The sequence below is a fragment of the Homalodisca vitripennis genome, chromosome X (genome assembly GCF_021130785.1).
Source record: "Homalodisca vitripennis isolate AUS2020 chromosome X, UT_GWSS_2.1, whole genome shotgun sequence".
NCBI lineage: Eukaryota > Metazoa > Arthropoda > Insecta > Hemiptera > Cicadellidae > Homalodisca > Homalodisca vitripennis.
The window spans coordinates 48,732,651-48,740,936 of NC_060215.1; the positions used below are offsets into that span (position 1 = coordinate 48,732,651).

An 8,286-nucleotide genomic window follows, 5' to 3' on the forward strand; every position below is an offset into this window, starting at 1 on the left:
GGGGTTTCATACACAAAGTGTGACAGAAACACGTTACAGCGATCGGTTAATAACTGTCGTAATAATTCATTAACGTATATGAATATAAATCAATTAAAAATAAATATATTTTATGTTTTGGCGATTTTAATATCATCATACTAGTGATGATAAAGACTATTGCTATGTTGGATATACTTTTGGGTTACAGTTTTAGACAAACTATCACAATTATCTACCTGAGATCTAACAGGGGAGCGTGTATAGACGACATTTCTGTTAATCTTTCACATAGCAGATTAGCCTTTTCTGTAGCAGTTTCTTAGAAAAAAGTACGCTGAACCTGAAAAAATAAAAGTTATGATATTTAGTTAGAAAAGTATCGTAAAAGATTACATGAAAATTGGAATAAAGTTTTCAATGAGGGAGGTGATGAAAGACAGATCAATTATTTTTTATTGTCAAAGTTTTTTAATAAAAAAATTAGAAATTAACAGACGAGAACTTCAAGATGCTTATATTTTATATCAGTGACCCAATAAAATCAATAGTTATTATAAATTAAAGAAGTTTGAACATAAAACCTATTGCTAGAATAAAATTTTACCATGTCAGAGCCTTGATTGTTACTATCACCAATGGTTATTTATTTATTTATATTTTATTCCTGAAATGTATGTAAACAAAACATGTTTCTATTGTGTAAAATTAAACATTACAACATTACCAACTTCAACTCAGATATTATTTAAATGACCACGATGTTTCATTACTTCGATTGTGAACTTACAATTTTTGTGAACAATTGATTAAAATGAACTAAATGGATTATTCCATAACCTCAGATATATCGGAAGTTCACCACAAAAGGGTTGAAAGGTTATTATTTTACTTTTATATATAGGACAACTATAAAACACGTTTTGGTAATTATCTAAGTTTGTATACGTCTTATAAAATTTTCTTTGGAACAATACCGGAGAAGAATAACAGTAACAGCAAGTACAATTGAATTATTTTAAGAATTAAAATAGTTTTAAATAGTAAAGTCACCAATCTAGAGGTTTTATACTTTTATTTTATTTTTGTTAGTACTAACGCTATCAGTATTCATTAATAACACAAGTCACTAATAAATGACTAGCGCCAACAACAAAAGCGATGAAAACTACTACATTAAGACTATTACAAATTAGCCGTTCAAAGAGATGACTGGTTGGCATTCATAGCCATTGCTCGTTGATCCGAAGCACAGGAAGTGAGATATGTATTATATTTGTCAACCCCCACGGGTTGTAGACGGACTCGTCATTCAAAAACATTACAAAGCATGAGTCTTGTGTTTTACTATATGTCAACTGTTATAGTACAAATATCAAAACAAATTAATATTAAACTGAACTATGATACATTGTTCGACTACAAGTATACTTTTAGTTTAACACATGTTAAAATATACCTTGAATATTTGTATCAATGGGGGGTTACAACCCCCATAACCCCATCTGGATATGCCTTAGCTCCTACTGAGTGCAAAACATGTATGCTTACTTAGGTCTAAAATAATGTAACCAACAATATTTATTGATATATACAGGGTGTCACAAACTTCTATGGGTGATAGTACTCATCATTTCAAACAAAACATTTCATAAAATCATTGGTAAAATACTTCGTTTAGCCACTAGCCACCATTTTCTATTTTTTTATTAAAAAATTATTATCTCTAAAGATAGTTAGGCTAAAGAAACCAAATTTGGCACATAGGTTATAGTAGGTAAGAGAAACATAAAAAAAAATAGTTTTATTTTCATTAATATTAAAATGGCGTCTGTTGAATATTTTAAAAGTCAAATAACAAAAGAACCAGTATAGTTATAATATATGTACACCAACTATTTGGACAAATTCATTACAATCCCAATAAGTGAGCACGATGACTTTAAAGGTATGCTTGCACAAGCCAGGAGCAGCAAACATTTTGTATTTTGGTAGGCATCAGCAAAAGTAAACAACTCAATGAACCAGCAGATGAACTACCAAATAAAATACTAGTTGATCAACTAAATCTACCACATGAAGATGCCCAAGATAATTATTTGTAAGTTTATTATATAAATTATAATACACAGACACAAAGACAGGTTTCTCATTGGTTGGGGAATGCAATTTCAAAATATTTGTCTTGGTTAGTGTCTTATACATGTACAGTTTAAAATATAATATCTTAATTATTATTCATCGGAATAGACTAATTTAGTTTGTTATTATTTTAGGGTTGTAGAAAACACATCAAAGAAGAAGGACTAGAAGAAGGAAACACATTCTAAAGAGGACCAGAAATCCACAATAGAAGCCCTGATAGGCGGAGGGCACTTTTCTCCTGCTATTCACTCGAGATCTCCATACAGAAGTTAATATTGGGGTTTAGCAAAGGATTTCAAACATTTTATGATATAAAATTACATGGCACATTGTAGATCCTAACATATGTTTGTATTTAATTAAATAAAAGATTTCAAAAGTAACGTATATTTTGGCCACATGTATTTTAGACCTTTTTTCAATCACTACCTTTTCCAAAATCAAGGCTTCATTTGTGTTCAGCAAGAAAGTACTTTGTTATGGTATTCACCCATTTGTGTGTTACACATTATTATTATTCACATTCTTTCAAGCAGTATAAAACTTTTAGCACAAATTTATAGCCAAAACATCTGAAATGCAAGAAAGTTCAACCTCATAAACTGGTGCTGAAGGTACTCTCTTACACAAGAGCAAAATTCTGCATCTTCTCCCAAGGCATTTTACAGAAGAGAAGAGACTGACACCACTGAGCAAACACCTTGTAGTCTTCCTAACTGAGAATATGTTCTACATACTTGATGAATTTATCAACTGGAAGATCTGATATCTTAACGTCTATTTACTTTATGTACTAACACATATTCTGTAAAGCTGCATGAATAAAGTCTGCTTTGATTTGATGTTGTTTCCCAAAAGGTTTTTTCTTAACATAGTTTCTCTGGGCTTCAGTCACTGATCTTTAACATTGCCTTCAGTTACCCCCACTAAGTTACTTAGTCCATTGACTCTCCAGCAATTGTGACCACATTTACACTCAGCTATCAATAATGTAATCACTATCACAGATTTAGTAAATGTCTTGGACACAGCAACTGCGATAATTATATAAATAAATACTGCAACTTCACAAAGCAAACAATGTACTGAATAACCCGACCAGTGACATCTTGGACTTGTGACTAAGCAATACTCTATACAGTCTTTATTTTTTGTACAGTTTCAGTTTACCAGGACGTCTCACCACATTGTTTGTTATGTGAAATTGTTGGCTAGTATTTATTTTTACTGTGGAAATGATTGTGAATACGATAGTTGTCAAAGTGTTTTAATATACCCAGCCTATAAATTTAGTGCCGAGACAGTATTTGCATATATCTTGAATGAGTACATTAACCAGACTTAACCAACAAAAAGTTTCAAGATAGTGGCTACAAAAATTTCTCCAAATATCATAACTCGACTATTTTTTTTATGAACCCAAAATAACAAAAAGTTAAAAATATTAAATAATTTAAAACAAATTTTATCCTTCTTTCACATTTTCTCACATTTCTTAATATTTTGAGACAGTAGCCATTCAAACTTTGGAAAAGGAATGGTTATAGTTGTCATGCATTGTAGAGGAAAAACAAATACATTTTTTCGAATTCTCCGGCCATTTGCAATAATGTTTGTTAATATGTATGTTTTATATCTGTTAATGGAAAGTGACAGGCTGGCCCCAAACCTCTGCGATCATGTGTGTGTGTTTGTTCGAGTCGACTACCAGGCCCTTCAGCCGCACTTTCATTTGCATACTACACGTAGCAAATTTCATTTATTAAAATATCTTATAATTTATACATTTAACTTTTCAAGTAGTGTTTTATAACATTACTCTAGATTTGAGATATGAAAAATACTATTCTTTTTAGAAATTTAATGCAGTATCTGGATGGGTAATGTAATATAGTAATGGGATGAAAATAATAAACAACTTAAAATAATTTGATGTTTTTAATTTCATGTTTTTGGTATATGCATCAAATAAATACTCAGTGAAACTTGTCACTATATTATCGGAGTTATGTTGTGTTATTGAAGAATGGAAATTTCATATATGACATTTAATTATAACTAGCAAAAACTGTAACCACCAAATTTATTATTAACACTTTATTTATTTATAAGAATTTAATATTAATTTATATATGATTTATTTTACCCTCTATATTACAAGTCATTTAGAGTTCTTTTTTTGTTCAAATTTTAGTATTTTTATTAATTCACGGAGAATTTATAAAAGTAGTGTTTCTTTAATGTCCAACCTGTACAGCCACTTGGGTAGCTAGGATGAAATATGTGACCAGCACTGACACAAACTGCAACAAAACAGAATCAATTAAAGTTTTCATCATAAACAGTATAGTGATTTTAATACTAGTTTTTTTAAAGTATGGTTTGGTGGTTTGGTTTGGGTGGTTTTTAATATCCTAAAAGTGGGCATGACAAAAATGGGACAACCTTTATTCAGATCAGTCTTTACTACAATAATTACAAATCAAAATGTTTCTGACAATTATGGAAATCAACACAGCAGATTTGAGAAGGGAGGGGTTAATCACATATTTCATTCTAAAGTTTTTTGAAACTCACAGTTTCTCTAATTCCACCACGACACAAATCAAAACTACATCTTTTCACCAAAAAGGTGTGGAAATAACATCACTTTTATTTACTTTCAAGACAACACAATCAGTGAATTTCCAAAATTATTGTTGTGAAGTAAAAATTTCTCAATCTACATCATTTACGGATATTTTCATACACTTTATACATGTTTTAATCCCTTAACATAGCCACATATCCTATCAGACAAAATACTCTTCGTTGTAGAAGAGAAAATTTATTAGCATGATCCACATTCCTCCATATTCTGTAAAATTAAAATGTTCAAACTAACCAACTGGTATGGTAACAAGTTGACAAAAACAATATTAAATTTAATTAATGACAAATGTGGTTTAACTACCGAAGTGAAATTTTGTCATTTTATTGCAGATGCATCTCAAGATTGTTATCTCCATTGACATTACCAAAAGGGAGGTTTTTATTGTATCATTAAGCTAACCCAACTATTACTTGCTAATAAAAGAATTTACCTGCATTGAAGATAAACTTTCTGTGTAACTTTAATTACTTAGGAAAAGGAACAAAAGTGCTCCTCCATCTATTGATTAGTTATACACTGATAAGAAGTTGATAGGAAGAATTAACCAAAAAAGAATGTAGAAAACAAACAGGTCCATGAACATTTTAAGACGTTAGGAGTAGACTGGTTTTATCCCTGAACTACCACAAAGAGAGGAAGATATAGTAATATAGTATTACTTATCCATTGTGACTTTTAGACCAAATTTGTATTATGGGTGAATCCAAAATTGTTGGAGAAAATCCTTAATTGTATTGATTAAGGAAATGGTCATCTTCAAGGGAGGACCTCTCTGTCCGAATCTTATGGACGGAGAACTCTCATCTCTTTTCATTAAAAAAATTGAATAGTCCGAATGCTATGAGATGCTCAATGCATGCCGATTAGTATACATATTCAGAAGGAAAATCCACAAGAATAATAATAATTTTATTGGAAGTTGGCAAGAAAAAAGTAAGTTATTCTATTGAATGATAAAAAAGGGGGAATTAGACTTTATACAAGAAAGCTGGAATGAGATGTATGTCCATAATCAAAGAGAATTAGAATCCATATATAAAAATACATATAAAAAGGTATCACAGGAAACAAGCGAAGGCCTTACTGACAAGAAAAGAGCAGGTCTATCTCAAACCCTTATTAGTATAGTGTAATTGCTTTGATAAGAAAAAAAATTTCTCAAAAAACATGTTTGTAGACTAGAACTGACTAACTCCACTGGAATCCTACGACTAAAACGACATTGAAGTAAGCAAATTTAGCAATGAAAAGGAAGAATCTGTGGAAACAGCTGGTGGATTGTCCGGTTATGTCAAGAGTTAATTGGAAAAGGCTTCCTAAGCCCTCAGATATGAGGGAGGCATAAACACAAGTTTAGCAGATTAGCTGCAGTCTCCAACTTAATGAGCTTATAAAGCATGCTGGTAAAGCACAAAATACTCCAGGTCACAGGGGTTTCGGATACAATCCATAATTTCCTCAAGATAAAACCAGCACGAGCCACTTAACCATTGCTGGTTTAGAAGAGTTAGAAGTGCTAAATGGATTTTGAGAATCGAGACTGAGTGAGTCTCTATGAGTGGCATTTGAAAGAGTTGTAAATTACAGGCATAAGATAACAAGTTTATTGTATGACTATGTAGTGTTGGTTGACCAGTGTTGAACTTTGGATAGAAGAATTGAATATTATCTCTTGAAACAATTTCAAATTTTACTGTTCATTGGTAGTATGTATTAAGTGTTTCAATTTAGCTAAATGATTACAGGTAGTGCATTTGTCTACTGATATCATTACTCATTCTGGACAGTGTGAGTAAAATACACTTGTATACTGTTATTTTAAGGTAAACAGCAAATATTGATCTTAGACACAACACATGTTTACATGACATATAAGCTGGACTGTTTATTGCACAACTACAACTATCACTTCAGGAATTTGTATGACATTGGCATCCAGCAATCGCAGCGAAGTGGATGCAAACGTCAACTCTGGTGATAGACGAATTACTGACTCTGGGTTATCCTGCTTCAATTTGTATGATTTCTCAGTGCCAACATCAGTTTTACGAATCCAACTTAGATACTTCAGAATATGTTGTATGAATTGAAGGTGTACCAAATGAGGTATATCAGCACCTTTTAAATAGAATTTTACTATTTTTTTTAAACTTGAGTTTACATTCATTTAGTTTTATTATGAGTGTAGTTGTGGAAATTGGTAAAAATGGTAAACCTAGCATTGTTTTAAACAGTTACAAATAATGTTGACTTTCCTGGCAGTGGCTTGGTATAGATTGTCACGTGTGCATTAGAACAAATCCATATTGTACTGAAATTGTACAAGCACACAAACTGGCAAGTATCCAGTGACAGTGAGGAGTATTGACATTTTGAAACATTCCTCAACCTCATCAACTCAATCTACATTCCCTGTTCGGGTAAACTCTCCTCTTGTTCTTTAGTCTTTCTGAAAACTCAAATATGCAATACTACCTGTCAGACAGATAACCTATTTTTGAAGGATAAAAATGAGCTCATTAGTTACATTCACCAAATGATACAAAAATCGTGCTAGTTGATAAAATTCTGATAGGAATTCGAAGGAATGTTTTTATAACTTACTGTAGTATTTTTATTGTGGTCAGATACTTTGCATATATATACTTCATATATATAATATGTTGAAATCATTTTTGGGTAGAAACGATAATTTTGTTTTATTAGAGGGATGGAGGGGGACAAATGAATAATGTAGTAGTGACCACTGTATGTACTTGCAGCTATAGTTTTTTTGTCTGGAAAGACAAAATCTAGTAAGTATTGTAATGACCAAAGGCCCTCTCTCAATTATGCTCTTGCACAGATTATGTACACAATTTATTCACTATCTGTTTAGGAAAACTGTTCCTGCTTGTTGTGAAAAACTTACTAAACTTGCTCAAGGGAATATTTGTAATATAGCCTGTGTGGTAGGTAAAGGCTCAACTGGAAAAAGTAAATGTTGCCAATCATCATAATCATCAAAGCTTTAAGAAACTTTAAACTAACATTAAATGATAATGTTATTTGCTCAGCTGCTCTTAGGCAGACAATAGATTCAAAGCATGTCCTTGCATCTGAATTCCGTGCTGTTGCCCTCAACTAACTAGCATAACTTATTTTAATGCACAAAGCATGCAATAGAAATGTAGATGAAATCAATGTTTTTATTTTTTTTTAATTCTTACTTTATTTTGATTTTTGACATGTGGCAAAACTTTTATTAAATGCATTGTGCTTGTTTTAATGTCTATAACCAATTATCACGCTTTATTAGAACTAACTGCATTCATGGAGGCATTAAAATTTATTTTAAGATCATTTATGAAACAAGATTGTTAAATTATGTTACAGACTTGAATTTGGAAATACATATAGAATGTACTTAGAATTTATATAAAGTGTTAACATTAGTGTAATTTTAATTTACATATGCTCCAGCAGAACCTTAATTATTTTTAAAAACATCTGTAAATCAGATATATAGT

General features: G+C 31.1%; 1 long non-coding RNA gene across 1 annotated transcript in view; it reads left to right on the forward strand.

Moving 5' to 3' along the window:
- The window catches only part of LOC124368985, a 28,897-nt gene extending 26,384 nt beyond the window's left edge, over positions 1 to 2,513 (forward strand). The window contains exon 4 of the long non-coding RNA XR_006923028.1: positions 2,256 to 2,513. This is a non-coding gene — a long non-coding RNA (uncharacterized LOC124368985). The remainder of the gene's footprint in view (positions 1 to 2,255) is intronic.
- Positions 2,514 to 8,286: the final 5,773 nt, after the last annotated feature.